This window comes from Lepeophtheirus salmonis, chromosome 8 (genome assembly GCF_016086655.4).
Source record: "Lepeophtheirus salmonis chromosome 8, UVic_Lsal_1.4, whole genome shotgun sequence".
NCBI classification, from domain to species: domain Eukaryota; kingdom Metazoa; phylum Arthropoda; class Copepoda; order Siphonostomatoida; family Caligidae; genus Lepeophtheirus; species Lepeophtheirus salmonis.
The window spans coordinates 22,153,837-22,176,180 of NC_052138.2; positions in this window are offsets into that span (position 1 = coordinate 22,153,837).

A 22,344-nucleotide genomic window follows, 5' to 3' on the forward strand; every position below is an offset into this window, starting at 1 on the left:
TAATGAATAAATTAGCAGATAAACAATAATTTATTCATTACAAGGTTCAAACTGTTAAGTTCATATTAATTTGTATATAATGAAAACAATTATGTTTCAAACCTGACATATTAATTGATACTCAACAAATAGATAATACCTATGACACGTATATGAATAATTGTAGGGAGATAAACATTGACCTAAATTAGTTCTTTCAAAAAACTATTTATTAACTGGGCTTAAATAGTGAGTTTCAATAATTAAAAGATTTGTTTCATCCTATAATATCATATTTTATACATGAAGTTTTGAATCTTAGAGTTGAGAAATGGACTCAAATGCACCATCAAAAAATTGATTTTTTTCAAAAAATTATAAGTATATATTATAAAGATGTTAAATGAAGAAGATCAAGTATTTATTATGAACATGCCAACAGAAACTATCAGTTACTTAAATACCTATAAAATTCTTAATTTCTTACAAACAACTCAAAAATATCGATTATAAATTAAATAAAAAATTTCCGTTTTGTTTATAAAAATGGTCGAGGATTATTGTAACAGAGAATTCTTATCAGACATAAAGCTAGAGACTGAATATCAAACTATAATAATTGTTTCAATAATCAATTATTTTAAACGATTATGAATTAGAAAACAATATCTGTTTTGTTAGTACTTTGTTAAAAGTCTTTATGATTCCTTTTGTTTCCCAAACACTTTTGTCATAAACATGAGTAAAAATACAGTCAAGGCCAAGTAATTGGTATCTGTTAACGCTTCCTTATTTGATACACAAGCATATATGTGATTTAAAGCTACAAAACAGAGTAGCGCAACCCGCTTGCTACATTTAATATCATTTTTTCATAGAAGATTTCGCCTTTTATGACGCCATAGATGACGTCACTTTATCATTGTTGTTATTTTCCTTAATGAGGTATCCAATTTTTTCCTTTCATGGAATTCACCTTGTTGATTCAGTTAAATGAGACGTGGAGGTTGCATCGTTAGTTATTTAGTAATATTTTAGTATACTCTGTATCCCAAGCGGTCAAAAAAGTTATATTGTAACCAAAAACAATGGAAATTTTTGATCATATGGTATTCTTTTCTCTTTTTGGTTTTCAGTTTACAAGGAAAAAATCAAAAAATCACAAACGCGTTTCTTTATGAACTACATAATCGATTTTGATGAATTATGAAGCATTTTATAAATAAAATGAACTTAATATTAATCATAAATTAAACAATACCATTGATAGCTCATTTGTGAATCTGATAATACTTTTGCTTTAAAACTATATTTTTGCAATATTTGCTATATGCATAATAAGGTTTATCTATAATGCAGTAAGCCATAAAAATTTTTAATTAAATAAGAAGATATAAATCAATAGATGTGTGTCCTTCGTATTGTAATGATATATGTATGTATATTTGGGAATTAGGAGAAACACTATATTTTATATATATATATATGGTTGTACATTAGACTGTTACACAAAAGACATCGTTTTTCTTATCACACCCTCTTTGCCCAAACCTCACTGTTGAAAAAAAAACAAAGCCTATAGTTGTTAAACTTATACACAAGACTACCTTAAACAATACTTTTATTGCTCATCGTTGATGATGCTAGGCGTAGGGAAGAAAATTGCAGCCTTTGGGTTCGATATTTGAAACAAACTTACTATGACTAACACTTGGCAATCTTGAAGCCTATAGGGGACCCATAGATCACAAAAAAGTCGGATAAATCATGGTAATAACACAAGCATATCTGACACATAAGATGTCAGCTCATACAGACAATTCTGGTTGGTAGTAATTATGAACTTTTGCCCGAATAACTTATAATCACTTAAGACCGAACCTGAAGCCGTTAGATGACAGCATCTGGTGGATTCCAAAGATTGCCCAGTCCCCCACAGCAACATTATCGACCTCAAGTCCTCTGTAAATAAAGATTTGAAGAAGATGAGTCGAAGCTACATCTCACATGTGTTCTCGGATTTCTGTCCCCGCTTGGAGACTATCATTACCGCCAATGGTGTCCAAGTTCACAAATAAAGACCCTTATTCGAATGAATTTATCGTAGATATCTACCATTTCCGAGTATATTAGAATTTATTTAGATTTAAATGACATTTTGCATAAGATATGGTGGGAAATTTATTATTTACCCGGTATATGAAATATAGATAATTTTTATTTTATTTCGCTTGATATAACCCTTGTACGTTTACAATGTAAATGTTCAATGAATTACTGTCTGTGGAAATACAACCAAATCAGAAGTTTTAATTTCAAATTTCATATTTGAAATTAATGAACAATACAAACTTGTCTTTTCATCATTTTATTTCAATGATGTATTTTGGAAACAGTCTAATGCAGTGAATCTTATACTGGAGTACAAAAACACCTTCTAAATGTTACGTGAAGGAGTAACAAAGTAAGATTTTGCAAAAAAATAAAAAATTGTTCTTGATTAAAAAGGGAGAAGATGAAAAAATTGTAAAAAAAGTAAGTCATCTTAATTTTTTGATAAAATATTAAGTCTAAAATCATATTTTTTTTTGTAATGGTGGTACTTGGAGATCTTAATATTTTGTTAGGTGATACACAATGTACTACTGTTGCACCTCTTCTCATTCTCCTCTTTTTATTCTCCAGATTACGCTGCTTTATGGAAGGTAAATACCTATATTTCTAAAATATAGGTCCTTGGAAAAAAAATGAGATTATCAAAAAAATAGTTCTGATATTGTAGCATAATGTAAAAGTTTGAGAACTACTGGTATAATGAACATAGAATAAAAAATAAAAATTTAAAATTTATGTTTGTCTATAATATACAGATACATTTTATAAGAACGTCGTTATAAATTGCTTGAGCAATCTTAAATATACTTGTTTCTTTAAAATATGCTAATGATTACATTCTAGATTATGATTTATAGACTATGCCTATGTTCATTTGCTTAAATCGAATAATTTATAATTATTTGGATTTATTTGCGTATGAATTATGGCACACTTGTTTGAAAATACAATGTACCTTTATCATACCAAGGTAGACATGCAACTATTTTATGATTATAAATCATTCCATTAATTGCCTCATGTAAAAAAATAATTTAATTAAGAAAACTATTCAAAATTTCAAAAGGTTTTCTTTGTATTGTTTTCAAATCCCACTTTTTATTCGTTAAATGTGTATATTTGCTTATTAATTTTGGAATTGATAGATGGAATAGTTTTATTCGTTTTCTACATTGTTTTACCAATTTGTTATACATTTTAGTAAAATAAATACTTGAGCTATGAGTAACATCCGTGACAGAGAAGTGGTTCAAGAAATTGTTGTTTAAAAAAAAAATGAAAGTCCTTCCATAGAATATATTGCTAGTTGACACAAAATTTAGTTTATAAAATATTATTCAACATGTAAAAGGGATATTAAGACATGATTTTTTTTTTTTTTTTTTTTTTTTTTTGCAAAGTTACAAACAATATGTAACATTTTGTCCCAATTGTATTCAATAGTTAATGATAATTTTGCTCCGGTATCAATTTTAATGTTAGTTGGTATTTTATTAATTTGAATCATATTTAGGGAAATCAAATCATCTCTAGTGTACGTTGTTACAGCTTGAGATGTTGAGATGGTTACGATTATCAAGAAAAAATAATTGTGTTTAATTTTATTAAAAATTATTATTTTAAAGTTTTGGACCATTTATTTTCTGTACACACAACTAATTAAAAAAAATATTATAAGCCTTCCCAACTTCAGCCCCTATAGTTATTTATCTCAAGTTTCTTCAATTAACGTGTTTCAACATACCTTCAGCTACTCTTTCAATTCAATAGCAAATATCGTATTGAATACATTACCATTAATAATACTTAAATCTTAAACCATTCAAAAGTAATTATATTTTTATAAAATAACAAGGCCTTTAGAATGTACTATAATATTTGAATTTCAGAAGAAATTTAATGAACATAAAAACGATTACACTGAAGTATGTAAATTCAGAAAATAAATCACAACACCGTTTTGCAGTTAGCTCAATAACTTTTTAGCCTATTTTTAGCACTGAAACTCTGGAGTGGCTACATTAAATGATTAAAATTTTATTTGCAGTAGTATATTTTTTGCAATCATGTTATAATTTATTTTTATTTTTTTTATAAACAAAAACTTTTAAATTTTTTTTTAAATTTCAGCTCCATTTTTCCATTTATGAACGAACATTTACTTATTTTTTTTTTTTTTTTTCCCCTAAATGTTTGCTACTCAAAAAAATATTCAAAAGATCATGAGTGTTTCTATCCCTCCATCACTGATAATCACCCTAAATATAAATTGTAGCTAATGTGGTAAGAATAGTACAATATTCCTTTAAAGTGCTGAAGTACAACTCGTATAAAATTGGCTGAAAATTGAAGTGTTTCAACTATAAAAAATACATATATAAAAAAATAAGTTTGGAGACATATTGGTCTAAATTTCATCTGTTTACAAAAGAAAAATGAAGTAGATAATTGGAGATATTACTATGGACATTTGTAGCCTTTATCTTTATATCAGATAAATTAATTTATATTAGCTTTATTTTTAAAAAGAAGTCTGCATCATAAATGTCAAACTGCCATCAAAAATAACTTGTAGTCTCTATTAATGTATTTTTTTCTCTATGTTTTCAACTGATTTATTTTTCAACCATCCCCTATCAACATTTCCAAGAATCATATTTATTTTTTGCCAAAATTATTATGTGAGATGAGATGGTTATCAATCCAAATCATTACGTGTTATCCAAATTGAAAACTTCGATGAAAAACTTGCATACGAAGTAATCTTAGGTATTACTGGGAATGTATATAGCCTATAGGTATATGTACTAGTAATTGAATCTCTTAGGTTTAACAGCTACTCCCCATTCGATGTACGTGATTGTTAGATGAACAATACTTTTGTTTATATGTTTGTACATTGTAAATAATAGAGTGTCCCGTTTTTAGGTTAATATTTGTATCTCACTGCACGAAGACTTTTTCTACTGAAGACAATCAAAGAACTGACTATACCAAAGTAATAGGTATCTAAGGCCATTTGAAGGGTAGTACTGTGCATTTTACTTTTAAAAAATGGTATTTTTGGAAGAAAAATGATCATTTTTAGGCCTATTTCACCGTTCCAAATATGATATTATGAATAAAAAATTAGACTTTTTATATTTTTAGTGTTCGGTTTTATTTGGTAAAATATTCTTTATAATAATTTGAAAGGACTTAATATGTGCTCCCTAATTAGTGATGTATCTGTGTTATCCAACATTGCACAAAATGATGTTCATTATAAAAAGAGAGTTAAATTTTGAAATGTTAGGCTTGATAAAACGGGGATATCGCAAATCATTGAGCATATTTTAGACACTTTAAGTTATATTAGAAACAAGGTGCACAATATATTTTTTACTAATACACCGAATTCTAAAATATATATAAGGTAGTATGTTTTTCTCATTATAAAACATATTTGAGAAATGAGTTATTGATGCTTGAAAATAGTGAGTTTACAAGCAAAAATTTATTTAAAAAATATTATAACAGCGTTTACCACGTTAAAATAGCATGTAAGGCCTCAAACTTTGCCAAAGTCAGTTTTTAAATTATCCCTTTAAGACAAGATATTTATGCAAGAAAATAAAAATATTAACTAAAAAACGGAGCAGTCTAATAAGTACATAGATACTCGTACAATGCAACAATATTTTCAAATCCCTTTTAGCCAATTGGTAACGACAGAAAGAAATCTCGGATAGAAAAAATACCACCGTCTTATCTCTATGGATTATCTCTCATGTGATGCAGGTTTATATGTCAGGATGGTACATATATTTATTGATTTTTTGTGTGTTGTTCATTCTTAGAGGAAGAATAGTACATAAATAAGAATACGAAAAATGTGCATTCCTTAAAACAAGTGACAAGCATCATTATTTTAACTCTTATTTTTTACCTCGAAAAAAACTTATTCACAACTTACTTTTTGTAATACCAAAATTATTGTTATTATACGGAAAAAAATTATCTACTATTGTTCAGTATGATCTTTTGAATATATATATATATTTTCTAAAGCAAGTTAACCTCATTCTGTTTTCACTTTAAGTGCATAATATACCTACTCGGAATAACATTTTTCAAGGACAGCATTTAATGTTCTCTAATAAGCAAGCAGGCAACCATTTTTTAAATAATGAGCTTAATTTTATAGCATACATATATTAGGGCTCGTAAATTTGGTCTTAGTACATGTAGAATTACCCAAACATTGAAATGATTATTTTTATCTCTCGGTTTGACTGTATAAATGTAATTATTGGGGATATAGCACTCTAAATTTTAAGGACTGTGTCTGAATCGGATACAAAAGTTGTCTCTTAGTACAATTTTTGCTAAATGACGTCATCATTGCTATCTGTGATTGATTTCATCCTTCCACTACCTTAATTACCATTTATAAGAATAATAAATAATTAAATTCGTCATAAACAAAGAAAAATGTCACCTTTTTAACGTGTATTAAAGAGTTTTACATACTATGCTACATAGGCGTTGACTTGAAATCGGGAATTGTGATTCGACTCGAGTCCATATTTTGAAAACTCGCGAATCCATTTGATAATATGTAGAGTAGACTGATCATTTCTAACTTTTATGGAAATGTTGAGATCTCATATACTTAAAATATGCGTTTGGTTAAAAAACGATCAACCACAAATTTTTAACAATTTTGAAAAAGTTTTAAAGGTTACCCATTGCCGTTTTTTTTTAATTTTGTCTTCTTCTTTTTTTTTTTTTGATTATAAAATATATGTTATAATTTTTGTTAAATTAAATTATCTTTAAAAAATATTAAATCAATTTGTTCTTAAATTAGTTTCTTTGATTTTAAACAGAATAAGATTAAAGAATATATTTTTATACATATTAATAAGAGTGCACATTATTTATCCTTATTTTTTTTTAATAAAAGAGGAATATTGCCAAATTGTTATAGTAAAAATACATGATATCATCAAAGGAACTTTGATCTTTCATTAAATGTTTTTTTTATTTACTCATTTTACTACAGTAAGTCATCGAATTTCTTTAAAACTTTCAAGAAAAAAAAATCTTAAATAATCTTCAATATTTTTTTTTTTAAATGTCATTAAAATAAAAGGAGTGTTGTTAATATTGAAACAATTTCATAACAGTCTTCTCTAATTCTTTACAGTCTCAAAAACATAAAACATGACTTGGATTCGAAAATTATGACTCATTAATCGACTTATACTCGAAAGTCTTTTCCATTGGATAAAGGTAAATGTTTTTTATGTGAGTATATCTTTATTTTTTAAACTAAATTGACTTTATAATTATATAGTTAAAGTTTTTTTTTCCTCAAATAAATATTCACTATCGCAAAGTAAAAAAACAAAATTAGTGTAATTTCTTTTATTTAAATATAATGTATTAAAAAAATTGTCAAGAAATTTGTGTAGCATGTTAAAAAGGGAAATACAAACAGTTGATCTCAATAATAATATATAAATCAAAACACCAATGGGAATAATGCTGTCTTATCAATGGCAATTATCTAATTAATATCCCTTATACGGTGACTATCGCCCTAAAACTAAAATAATATGTAAAAATTAAATTCGCGTTTTCTTCTTTAATATGTATTGTATAGAAAGATCATAATCGTATATTTGTCTATTTAAAGTAAAAAAAGAATCATCCCTGTCACAAAATCCTATATTTGTTATATTTCTCCTCACTATCCCTACAACTCAAATCATATGGAATTTAATGATTTCATTGGCTAATGCACAACTCCAATCCTTTACTATTATTCCAAACTTTATCAGAGACTCTGATAATTTGTATCCTATAAAGACTAAAAGCTCTTCTTAACTCAAATGATGTGTGTTTTTATGTGTCGGTGTTCTAATAGAAATTAACCAAATGTTATTATTTCGCCACATTTAGAGAATTTGAAAATATGCCCTTCTTCAGTTCCTATGTTGCCAATATAGTGTAATCCTGTGGCAATTTCATATTTGGTAAGGATCTGGCACGGCATTTGTCAAAAATGCCCTATCAGAAATTTATTCGCATGTCTGTCTCTATTCCAGTCCTTTTAAAAGATGACGAAAATTGTCTTGTACTTCTTTTCCATCCAATATTTTATCCCTAGTAAATTAGTTAGAATAATTTTTGTCCTTATTTCTTAATTCACCTTTATGCATATATAGTTTATTTGTAACTTGAGTAGTGTTAGGGCTGGATCAGTTATATATTGTTATTTTTAAGAAATGTTGTTTTTGGTACTTACAAGGGTACCATTGAGTGTAGTTCAACTCTCAGACCCAACCAAGTCCACTTCTAGAGTTTGAATGTAAATTTTAAAGTACTTTTGTTTTTACCTTATCAACAAAGATATGAGACACGATTTGGACTTGCAGTATGACTACAATTACCACCTTGCTTCTAAATACATTGAATACTGAGGTACTGTAACATAATAATAGTGAAAATGATGCATTTTAGTGAACGTTTGAAAATTTGGGGCATTCCAAGCACTGCTAACAAGGACGGGACCGCTATTAAGATCAATATTTAGGAGCGATACAACCCTAGTAATTATTGATGAAACATTTATGTGAAATATTATTTTTGGTAACATTTGGCTTTAATATTCATACAATTGAAATGCATTTTTTTATAATATGCAAAAATGAAGTAACATAACTAAAATGCACAATAAAAAATAACATAATAGCATAAACAAAAAACTATACATACATTTTTTCATATGCAAAAACCATAAAAATTTTGCTGTTAGCTGAATGTTTCTAATTTATTTTCATTTTTTATACATAATCTATAAAATAGATTAATATGATGGTAATAAAAAATAAATAATATCACTCATAATTTTTAATGCATTTAAAATATGCACAAGTATTTAATCTTTCTTTTGAAATGAGGGCTTCATTTAGCAGGGCTAAATTTTATTTTATTGAGATAATACTTTAAAAGAGGAGACTTTCATAGTGTCACCCTGTATACTTACATTGTACACATATACATATATAAGCCCTAAAATGGGAAATGATAATAAATTCTCTAGTTTATCTATTAACTGTCATTTCACTAGAGTATTTTTTTCTTCCTCAACATTGTATGTATGTACATGGATTCTATTCTCTCTCCTCCTCCCGTCTTGTCCTTTTGGAAAGAAAGAATAAATACTCATATGACAAGATCAACCGTAAATAAATCACCATAGATTCATCCAAAAAGAAAGGGCTTTGTACATAAATAGATACAGTAATGTACATCTTATTTCTAGGAAGAACTCTATTTTGGAATTTGTCGTTGTATGTACATCTTTATGCGTGTGTTATCTAAGTAACATTCTACATGTGTACAAGACATATTATGCTGATGGATTGATTTGTTTGTGTGATTCTACTCATGACAACTCTACTTTTTTTGCAGTTGTTTAGGTATATAAATGTTCTTGTGTTTATTTGAAAACAGAAGTGTTGTGCAGGATGAGCTATTTATACTAAAACTACATTCGTACATCTGTATTTCATTTATCTTAACTCAATAACGTGGAGAAATACATATTTTTCAATGAAACTTTTTACTGTAGCTAATATGGGTCAAAATAAGAGATAAAAATGTTTTCCCTAAAGCAGATGTTCTTTAGCCGAGAAAAAGGTTGCACTTATATGATCAAACTAAACATATTTGAATACATTTAATGAAATTTTAAAATATCTTTAAGTAGTGAATACAAAACTACTTATTACATTTATACATTTTATATAGATATATACAATCATTAAGGAATCTGTTTTCAGAGGTTCATTAAGTCCTTGAGCTTTAGGAAAAGTTGGTGGTATGTCTCCTGCGAGTTAGATGGAAGTAACGTGAAAATTGTAACGTGAAACATATTAGTCCTGTAATATCATTTATAGTAAAAAAATGATATTCTATGATTGGGCAGCATTAACATTGAATTGCTAACTGTCAAGTAGCACAAAGTTATTTCCATTGGCTATTAATGTATATTCAAGAATGAATGCAAATATACATTACAAATGACTTCAAGTAGAGGAAGACCCAACGTAGACATTTATGTGTATAAATATTTGAGAAGATATACTTTTGCCATAATAAATTACTATGGAGAAACATCTTAGTAACTATTTAAGCGTATAGAAAATGACCTATTGTGCTATGAGTTGAAACTGTTACTTCTTATATCATTACTGATAGGTTTAACATTCGAATTAATATGAATAACTTTTTTTCAGTTTTTTTTTTTTTAATATTTCTGAAAAGAGATCAATTTACAGTACTAGAGTACATGACGGTAGAAAATACTGTAAATTTTGAAAATTTGTGTTGTATGATTGTGTTTCTAATATATATAAAAAATGAAAGAAACAATTATACTTTCTTTATGTATATAAGTATAACCTGTACGTATTCATAAACGATGTTGATAACAGGGGAGAAAAAACAAAGGAAAACCGCCGAAATTAGTTGTAGTAGATTCCTTAATTATGTAATAATTTTCTCCTGCAAGATGTCACTTTTTATAAAAGTGCAGAGAGTGTTACTTCATCATTTTCCCTAATCATGTTTCCCTTCTCAGAATTTGTGGAAGGTGTGTAGTTATTTATAGACTAAATTCAAAAATATTTAATATAAAATATCAATAAGAATATGTCCTTTAATCTCCAGGTTATAAAAAATATAAAATTTGAGCTAAAAGTACCACAAAAACATTATTGCGAGTTATTAAATATACTCCCAACCCCACCCAAGCCACAAGTTTTCTTCCACAAATTCTTTGTTTTAGTTTAAAACAACTCATATTGTATGAATATGTAAAAAATTAAAGTTGATTATATATGGAATCCTCTTCATTAAGGCCTATAATTGGAAAAGGACACATCTACAAAAATGGTTAACTCTAGGATTTTAAAAATATAAATTGCTTAAAAAAATTATGAAATAACGATGAGGATTTTTTTGGAAGTACTTTAAACTCTTCATCTCATTTTTGGAGTTGCAACTTGTACAAGTTATAATTTGTATACGACGTATATAAAAAATAAACAAATACACTCCAAATGGTTATCATCACCTTCTTTATGAAAACATTTATCAACAAAAAACCATAACAACATAATTTCAATTTTGACAATCATAATGAATCATTCCTTCTTGTAATTGAGATTAGAACCATTAAAAATAGTACGTAAGAAGGGAGGGGACAAAAAAAGTATATTATAAATTTATGGTATTCCATTGGAGGAACGTCATAAATTTCTCTTTCTTATTTAGTACTATAGCATTTCGTACATTGAATGGATCATCGAACCGAATCGAAACTCACTCACTATATCTTTTCTACCCTTCCCTTACGTTTTCCTTCTTTTTACTCGTATACAGCCGTACAACATACATAAAACTAATGATCAAAATCAAATTCTTACACCGAGTTACAGAATACATTTATTGTCCCCTCATTCTTTTCCTTAATAAAGATGGTGTTTAATGTCTTTTAGCATTAAAATAAAGTTGGTAGTAGCGTTAAATAAATGAAAGAAAGAGGATATTGTATCACCATGTGTCCATATTATAGGAAAAGAATAGTCATTTATAATATATATATTATAAATATCTTCAACAGTTTATGTGAGAAAATCAATTCAAACTTTAAACTCAGCAGTTAATCATGGATGCTGAATATAAAATACCCTTTTATAAATTCATTGTATTCTCTTCATTTTTATAATTTGAAAGAGAATTTTTTATATACATAATAATTGAGGAGTCCACATATTTGATGATTTAACATAAAAACAATCTTTTACAATAATCAAGAAAATGAAAAATTATAATTTTTCCTCGCATCCCATTCCACAGCCAATATTTCATACACATTGTTTGGCCAATAATATACTTTATATTTAAGTTATATTTATAATTAGAGATACATAAAAATGTTTACTTTAGTATGAAGACTCTTTCTGATTTAAAATAATTTTTTTTGACTCCGAAAAGGCTTTTCAAATATAATCAATGCATATATAACTATTTAACTGTGGCAATACATTTTTGATACTTAATGTTCCATTTGCAGCGACAATCAAGGGTAATTAGAATCAGTTAATTAAAAATTAACAATAGTTTGTTGAAAAGTACAAATATAATTCTAGCTTTTTTTTGTATTGACAATCCACATATCTAACTAAAGTTATACAAATTTTATTATTACGTTCTCTAACTTTTTCATCAATAGTTATATTGATATTAATGCCCTTTAACAAATTTTATGTATTAACACGATTTATAGATTTCATCTTTCCATTGTGTAACTTTAAATTTGTTCTTCTTTTGTGAGTCCAAATGTAAACTCACAAAAAAAAAGTTTTCACATTCAACATTTCAAACTTCGTCCAAGCTTGGAAGATATGTTTTTGAATACAAGACTTTGCATAATTCCAAAATTTGAATGTAAAATTTGAAATAATTTTGTATATACAGATTATTTACAGATTGATTCGGATTCTGTAGCAGAGCTCACAATTACGTTTCCTACTCACCGACTTATGGTAAGATCATTTTCATGACTTTACATCAAAGCATAGAAATAAGAATTTTTTATTTTAAAATGAACTTTTTTAAATTGAACATGTTCTAAATGTGGAAAATTTTCAATTTGTAAGAACAAAAACTATTTTATATAAAATTAAAGAAAATAATTTTTAAGATAGTCTCCTCAAAGCCACAATCAAAAATGTCCCATACTCTCGTTTATGTGAATGGGAATTTGCCTGAATAACATTTTTTGTTTTAAATTTTTGGTTGAAAAACTATCTAAAAGTACCGTAATACCATTATTATCATTATTATTTTGTTTTTGAGGGGGGGGGATGTAAAATGGTACAAAAATATTGATATCATGACATGACTTGACTTTAGAAAACATTACCGCATGTCATTTTAAACTTGATATAAGAGCCAGATATATTTTCACCTTAACTGAGTAAGGATTTTTTTAAAAAACACTATATTTACCTGTATTTATCAATTTCAGATTGTAAGATATACTGATTTGCTGGAAACTTGAGACATTATTCTACATTTTTGATGAAAAAAGAAATTAGAACACATCTCGCACAAAAAGAGAAAAAAAGATTTTACGACTCAAGATTCGTTTAACTTTACTTTTTATATCTTTTATATTGGTCAAATACATTGTTGAACAGTTCACGTAACTTTTTATTTAGTAGATTTTCAACCTTTCTACATACTCACTACTAGATAACAACTTTATATAGTTAGGAGTCTTTTATAATACGGTAGATGTATACCATACAAAGTTTGTGTAGATATCTAGGATAAGTTTTTGATTAGTTTTAATATGTTTGGACTTACCTCATCGATCCGGTATGTACTTCTATAAATCAATAATGATTTAAACTTACGAAAAAGTTTAAAATATAGTTGAAACTTAAAAAAGTCAATCATTTTGATGATTATACTAAATTAATTACAGACTCGTAATTCACAAATTAATTACTAGTATAATCAGGAGTTGGAACAAAGAAATTTCTGAAAAAAACGTTATACAATTTAAAAAATAATTTGTTCCAATACTTTAGGATTTTACATCACCAATTATTCAATGTTGTTATAATGGAACCTTCAAAAAATATGTATTTCCATTGAAACAGCTAATGGTTTTACAAAGCAAGTTAAAAATGCATACTTAGACTGTTGTCATAGGTGTCACAGATTGTTCAATAAACCAAAAGCAACGCCATGTTGGAGGCATAGTTGTTGATATATATATACAGTAAGGTCTGTCAGTCTGTATATATGAAAACAAGTTTCCAGCTGCGCTATATATAGTTTTCCATGATGTATATCAAAAAAAAAATGTTGGTCTAATAAATATCAATAAAGAGTTATCAATGAAATATTGCGGGTGTTTGCACTTAAATTAATTATATTTAGGGCGCATTGCATGTAGTGCTCCCTGATGTGCATAATATAAATATTTTGATATAAGCAATAATAATGTAGTCGTATTTATAAAATGTTGCAGTATATGTATAACAAGAGCACCATTTCTGTTTATTTTTGTTATTGGTAATTTATGATGAACATAATTTTTTGACATTTCAGTATATATATTAAGATTTGAATTAAGTATAAACACAGGAATCTAGATATGAATTTTGTTTGTTTTTGTTAGTGAACAATCTAAAGACTAAAGTACTTATCAGTCCCAAATGTCATATTTTTATTTTTTACCTTGAGGACAGACCAAATATGAACTGATTTAAGTATTCAGTAGTTACGTGTAAGCGTGTCCATGAAAAACAGAGAGTAACACTGATGATTACTTGGGGAGTTATCTTCAATATTATTAAAGCAAAATTTGTATTTAGCTGACACCTAATTACTCCAGTCGATGGCAGGGACTAACGCTAGAATTACATAATTATCAAAATAGTAACAAATGTCTATGAAAAAATCAACACTATTTAATTAATTTAAAAAGATAAAAATTAAACTGTTTTGAGGTGTAGACAAGAGATTTCATTTTTATAGAATGTGATTTTTTATACATAATCAAGATGAGCGACTGTAAAAAGAATGAATTCTCATGAATTAGTCTATTTGGTTAAAGTATAAAAATATATTAGAAATCTACCATTTTTTATAATTTGATTATTTTAGTTATCCATCATATATTTTATCATATTCATACAAAAATTACATTTTTTATCATCTTTAATTATTTTTTATCCTCGTATTAATACAATAATAGAAACATATCCATATTTGTATCCCTGAATTTAAATATTTTTTGAATTGTTTAGTAGTGATCATGTAATATCAATGGTAAGAAATAAATACCATATATAAAAAGTTAGCTCTTAAACAAATCTTTATAGCATATTTCGTCTTTCCGCAAACCAGATACTTAGTCAAATCACTTTCAGTTTTTTTTTTTTTTTGAAGTTATGAAAACGCCTTAAAAAACTTTTTATACAAGTGCTTTGAATCTTGAAAAGTGATTTTCAAACAACGAATACGAGTAGTAGGGGGGACCAAGTACGGTTGCAACAATTTAACAAATCAAATGGCTACTATTGTTTGAATCTATTGAGCGTGGGCGTCCGTAGGGGGTATGATGGAGGGGCAGTATTTAAAAAATTAAGAAATTTGTTTTTTAGTAGATAATTAAATTTTTGATTTTTTTTTTTCAAAAACCAGTATTTGAAATTGAATTATTTAATTTTTTGCAAAAAATTTAACTTTTTGTGAGTATCTGTGGACTTTTTATTCAAAGAACTTGAGTTTTTAACAATAGTTATGGATTTTTGCATCAAATAATATGATTTATATTTTAATTTTTGAAATTTTTTTGAAAAAAATAATTTAATTATTTGGGAAAAACTGTAAATTATTGGATTTTTTCCCCCAAAAATTAATTTTTAGGCATATGTATAAACTTTTGTAATTTTTTTCCCAAGAATTTTAATTTTTCGAAATTTTTTCGAAAAAATTCTATAAACCCAGCCATCCACGAAATAAAATCCTGTGGACGCCCCTGTTGAGATACTACAAAAATCTGTAGTTTTACTGTTAGAGTCAATTTAGAGTCAGCCTCTCTTAATATACCTACTTATAAATCCTACATGTATGTATTATCCATGACTGATTTATGATTAGCCACCCTGTACGTCAACTTCCTCCCTGATACCATTATCATCTATTTAACAATAGGGATATGAATTATACAAGGAACAAAAATATTCATAGTATGTATTATTCATTCACCCCTCAAAGGGACACAGAGAAAAAATACGTTTAGAGTGGGTTCTTTGGAGATCAAACACCTGCATGCCCCTATCTGCATTTATACATAAACTATGAATGTGTAATACCAATTGAGTTACTCTTCAAATAGATTTATATATTTAGCCCATATATATTGATTTGCGTCCTTTTTTCAATTGATATTGTAGGGGGACAGGGGTCGGGGTCAGTTTCAAAAGTGTTTGCTATTGGTTTAATTACTAAGAGCTAGTTTGACTTATACTTGCCAATTTTTTAAGTAACATATAAGTATAAGTCTGCAATTGTTTGAAACTTTTCAAAGGTTTTATTTATTATGGAATTCTAGATAGATGGAAGTCGATCGATGTCATTTAGTTTTTCATTTTTCCCACTTGAGTCATATATCCTTCTTCTTATTTATACTGTATGTGAATATAAATCTTAGTGTATAACTTGTATTATGATACATTTTTCGTTTGTTTCTTCTTTTAATGTTCCTTTAATTAATCAGATAGAGGTGCACTGATTAAGTAAAAGTAAACATTACAGTATTACAATTACTCCATCTGATCTAGGAATTGTTTTTGAAGACAATATACAAGAAACGTATTTTCTTCTCTAAGAACGACGGAGATGCGAACCCATGCACATTAATTTCAAGAGAATAATTTCTCCCTGACTACGTTGTCCATTTAAAAAAAAATTGTTACTACACAAATTTGCACTAAAGAAAGTCTGAACAAAACCAATCTTTGTCGAAATGAAAAATTGACTCATTTGAGAAAAAAGAAAAATGGTGTCTTTATTCCAGATATCTAAAGTTCCATGTACAATTCAATAGTTATTTCATGAATTGCATTTAAATAAGGCTTGTTCAATGCTAGGAAATTTGGAACATTTTAAAAATGTCGAATCTTTTGTATATCTTAAGAAAAATAAGTCATTTTAATAATTATATTATAAATCTTTGATAAGTACAATAAATGGAACTAATTTTTCTTTCAAAAAGCTCTTCAGGGCCTGGCTTTGGCTAAAACTGTTAGGTGAACTGTAAGTTTGTCCCATAATAAAGAAGAGGAATATGGGAGGAAAGATTCAGCATTTGTTCTGAGCGTTGAAAAATCTCAAATTTATATTTTTCCCCTAAGTAATTTTGATCAAAACATATATCAACTGATTTCAAACGTACAAATAATTAATATAATTTAAGTTGCAGTAAAAATAATAAAAATTGACGACATAAAATTACTTTTGCACCTTAAAAACGGCTTTTATTTAATAACTCACAGAAATGTTGACAAAAAATATTGATTTTATTTAATAATAATCTGCATTATATTATGGGATTTAAATTTTTTTATAGCCGTTTATTTTTTGATATTGAAACAAAGAGACTGTTGCAACCGTTCCGTAACTTGCGACGGTTCCAAGTCTCCCCTACTATGTCCATCACTTTTTTTTCCTTATAAGAAAAGTAAAGTTATGGGTATGATTAAATAGACTTCGGAAATCCAATTTTTTTATTCAATTCTCTATATATCTTATATATACTTTTCGAAGAATATATTTATATATATATATATAAAACGTATAATTGAGTGAGTGAATTTCATAATTGAATTTATTTTTTTCTTTCTTATAAAGGGGAATATATATTTTTTGATATAAAATAAATCCGAAATCCCTTGGAACTAAACTAATCCCCCTCATTCTTCAAAGAAAGAAAGTCAGATACAAATTTTACGATCCAATGAGTCACTTATTTATTTATTTCCTCTTCTTTCTTTTTTTTTTTTTTTTAATGATGGATCACATCTTGATTATTCATGTACATATGGGGGATGTTTTTTGGTTTATTCCTCTCGTATTTGTTGAGGTTATTTTTTATTTGTATTAATCATACTAATGGTTCCTTCGTATTTGTTCGGGGATGGTTATTTTTTATTTCTTGCAATATTTTAATTTCATACAATATAAATAGATAATGGTTCCTTCTACAATTGATAAATATTAAATATGTTTACCCTTGTCACAATTGGAAGATATTGTTCATGCACAACGGATTATTATTCCAATGTTACCTCCATGGCTTGCGTCATGGAGTTTTTTGTGCTGTAAATTGTATTTATCTGGCCATCAACCAAAACACAAAGTCCAGGTTGAAATATTTCTCATTTTTTTGCAATGATTTGTACAAGGTGATTTACGATAGCCAATATAAATAGATGTAGATAGAATTGTACATATAAACTAAGAAGATTTAGGATTAAAAATATATTTAAGGTTTATTATTGTTCTACAATTGATAAATATCTCATTCAATATGTTTACCCTTGTCTTGAACAACTTTATCAGCTAATGTGCTAAGTAGGACGCTACATTTTGTTTCCAAAACAAAAGATTTAAAATCGTGTATTAATTTGAAACTGCGCTTTGATGGGAAAAAATTCAGTTCAGGCTAAAGATTGGCCTGAAATTGTTAAGGGGACTCAACTACATGAGTCAATAAAAAATAACTATTATTATTTTTAAAAAAAAAGCCTAAACACGACAAAAAACGTGTTTTCTTTTTAAGCCTCAGACTTTTCAGTCCATGTATTATGACACACAACAAAATAAATAAATAACCAATACATAAGCTTTTTTCGGGACAAAAAGGACGGGAGTTGGGTAGGGTTCATTAGAAAATTTATTTTAATGCAAGGATTTCAAGTGGTATCTTATGACATGTCTAAACCAGTGATAGATCATTTTTTGGTTCCTCTAATACCCCTACTGTGTAGTATAAATTTTCATTCTGCTTCTATAATAAATATATTTCCTTATTGCCAAAAATGTTTATGCAGGATTATTTTAAGAAGGGAAACAAACACATTAAAGTCAGTCAGCTTATAAAATAAGCTGTGTGTCAATAAAATTAACGAAAAACTAAAATTTATTTCGTTAATTATAGAAGAAATTTGTTGATAAGACCATTAATTTGTCTTTTTTATTAAATAATGTTCAGGTAAATTCGTTGATAAATCCCATTACTACATACGTGTAAAGGTTCTAATTTAATTAAATTTTCACGTACCTATTTTTCATTTTCTAGGAAACAAGAAGGGAATGAATTCATTTTAGGTAATTTTTATAGCCGTCGTAAAAATAAAAAGCTCACACAGGGTGCCTAATGTTTTTAGATACGGTGGTTTAACTTATATTAGTAGTCCCCATTGAGAGCAGCCTTGCTTTTAATAAGAGAAGAATTCCTTTGTTTAATTCTAACATCTACTCAATCAATGATAATGTGTGTGAAAAGAACTATATTTATTGATTCACAATATATGTTTGAATGAAAAGATTTTTAATTTATAGTGATTTTTTTTTTGATTTTTTGAAAAAAAGCTGATTCAAGTTACTTTAACTATTATATTTCTTGTTGAAAATTTTTTATAGTTCTTTATTTTACAATATATAATATAAAAAATACGTAAATATAAGAAATTGGGTAATTACAAAAATTAAAAAAAATATAAATAGACATTGTAGTTTAAAATTAGTTCAAATAGACAAAGACTTCTTTAGTTACAAAAGTACGCTAAAAATCTATAAAATAACTAAAGAGTAAATAAAATGAGTCATTATTAAAAATACAACGATTTATAAGTTTATTAGATTAATATAAAATATCAATATCAAATAAAAATAGTCAACAACCAAAACCGTACAACATACACAGCTCAATGAACAGAACGTCAATGATTTTTCCATAGGGATTTTCAAATTTAAAGCCATGTATCTTTAAGCAGCCACAATAAATATGCCTCTTAACTCCATTATATCATAACAAGGTTAATTCTAAGTCTTCATTTTTTCAACGTAAGACTTAGAGTTCACTATACCAAACTCAATTACTTTGTCTCCTTTGCACGAATTAACTTACTTTAGGCAGCCCAAATAGAATATGGTCGAGATGTGATTTGTCGAAGTATTTATAAGTTCTTCTAAGTTCTATGAAACAAACTTCCATGAATATTTGTCTCTTAGCATAAATATCTATAATAATTCTTTATAGATGAAATAAGGTCAACTCAGATGACTGAAAATATCCAAAGGAATTTTCTTCTAATTGAACTATGATAAGATATAAGCTTAATAAATTTATAGTTTATCCCCTAATTTTTTTGTTTCTTGTTTTTTTTTTTGTTCCCAATATGTTTGCTCCAAATAATAAGCAATAAGTTTAACGACAAGGAAAAATAACCATTTCCAAGATCACAACAGTAAATTGTTTCTTCTTATAAAAAACTTAATATAGCTGTGTAGTAAAAAGTAAACATATATTCTAGAAAGAAGCAAAACTCATTCAAAGTTTTTTTATATATTTTTTTAGAAGTAACACTTTGTTATAATTTTTTTTCCTCGTCGAATACCATAACGTATAGACTTTAGTTTTTTCCTTGAGGTTTATTTTTATTTTTTTGGCTTGAGACCATTAACAAAGTTCACATAAAAAAGTGTAAGAAAGTTAGAGTTACTTAAAAAAAAGGTGTCAGATTATTTTATCTATGGTTAAACTTTAACATAAATTGTATTGGAATTTTTACGAGTAAAGCTATTGAGGGAGAGAGGGGGTTAATAGGCCAAACCGCTTCTGATAATAAAAACTCTCTTATCTTTCAACGATTTTTTAAAGAAGACAAGTTAGTTGTATATTTAAAATCAGTTAACCTTTAATATAATGGTCTCTACCCCTTTTAGTCTTTAACCATCGACGTTTATTTAATTTTAAATATATTCAACTTTTCACTCAAAATATAAATAAATTAAAGTTGTCCAAGATGTTTATTTAAATAACTGAAAAAGATGCTTATACATTCTTTACATAATATAGCTGTTTATATATTTATTTACAATCTCAAAAAGTTAAAAGACTGGAGTTTTTGAAGTTTCTTATCGTTCCAAACTTTTCCTTAATAAAATCATCATTAAATAGGGTAGACTGGGGGCATTCTGTCTCGATCACTTGGAGCTTCATTAACTCAGACGCACAAGAATATGATAAAAAGACACTAATATATGTCTCTTATTGTTTCCACACGTTTAAAGGTTATAAATTTTTCCTTAAATATTTTTACAACTGTCCTCATAGCAAGAGTAGAAACACAACCTCACAAACCCTTCGGGAACCCAACCCCTGTCTACTAAAAATGTTTTCCTTTAAGTATATATGTATATATAATAATCAATAAAGAAAAATAAACAACGCCATGAAAATTGCAACACTGATTGTAACTCACCATTTTGACTGAACGATAAAATATCTAAAAAAAAAATATTAATGAGTGAGAGTTAAATTTTATGAACGAATAGCGAAAAATCAATAACTAAAATGATATAAGGTAAAACAAGGACAATGAAAATTCACTGTATTTTATAGAATATTAATTTGATAAAAAATGTACTTTAGCCCAAAAATCAGTTTTTATCCAATATTGCGAATAAAAGATTATTGATTTTTCACACTGTAGTCTGCATTATATTATACAATTCAATTTTAAATCAATCTTGGGTTTGTAGCTTTTTTGGATGCTTGAAAAAAAGGCAATTTTGCTGCTGTCCCTTGTTTTTACTATTAAATTTAATCTCTGAGAATAAACAAACATATATTTTTTTTTCAAAATTTGTTCAATTATCCACAATATACAATTTAAAAGTTGAGTGTCAACTATTTTGACTTAAAAAATACCTTTTTTTGTTGGGTACGATATTAATGTGTCTTTATTAAGTAGTTGATGTCCTTTTTTGATTATTGAAATCTTAACCTCCTTGTTTTTTTATGAATGAAAAAAAGCAACCAATGTTTATAAAGAAGTTAATATTATTCTAGTACCTTTGTCGATGTTTAGAGATAATTTACCTGTTGCAACTGCTCTTGGTATTTAATAAAAATGTGAAAAATGATTGACCATCGATCCTACTTCATCATTTGTAAGTGTCGAACAAAATGAGTAGTGTCTCAACTTTAACAGCATTTAGAAATATTTCGCATTACAACATGTAAGCTGTATTGTTATTTAATAAGATTGAAATTGGTTAAAACAAAAATATGCTAAGAAAGATTATATTCTAAGGAAGGCTTTTTGGGTCTTGTTTTTTTTTAAATTTCAGACTCATTTAGAACTATACACTATAGTAGATACGAGTAATTTGTAACTATATATCCTTAAATACAAATAACTTTCTGCACTTTTGTAACTAAGTTACTTTGAGTGATTACTTATAGGTCCCACAATAGAGGTACATTGGGTCCCCACTTTTTGAAAAAAATAACAATAAAAGCTGTTTTGTTCTTTGTGAAAAATATATGACGTATTTTATATGAAACTGCCCCTAAAATTGGTACAAGTACCCCTGGCG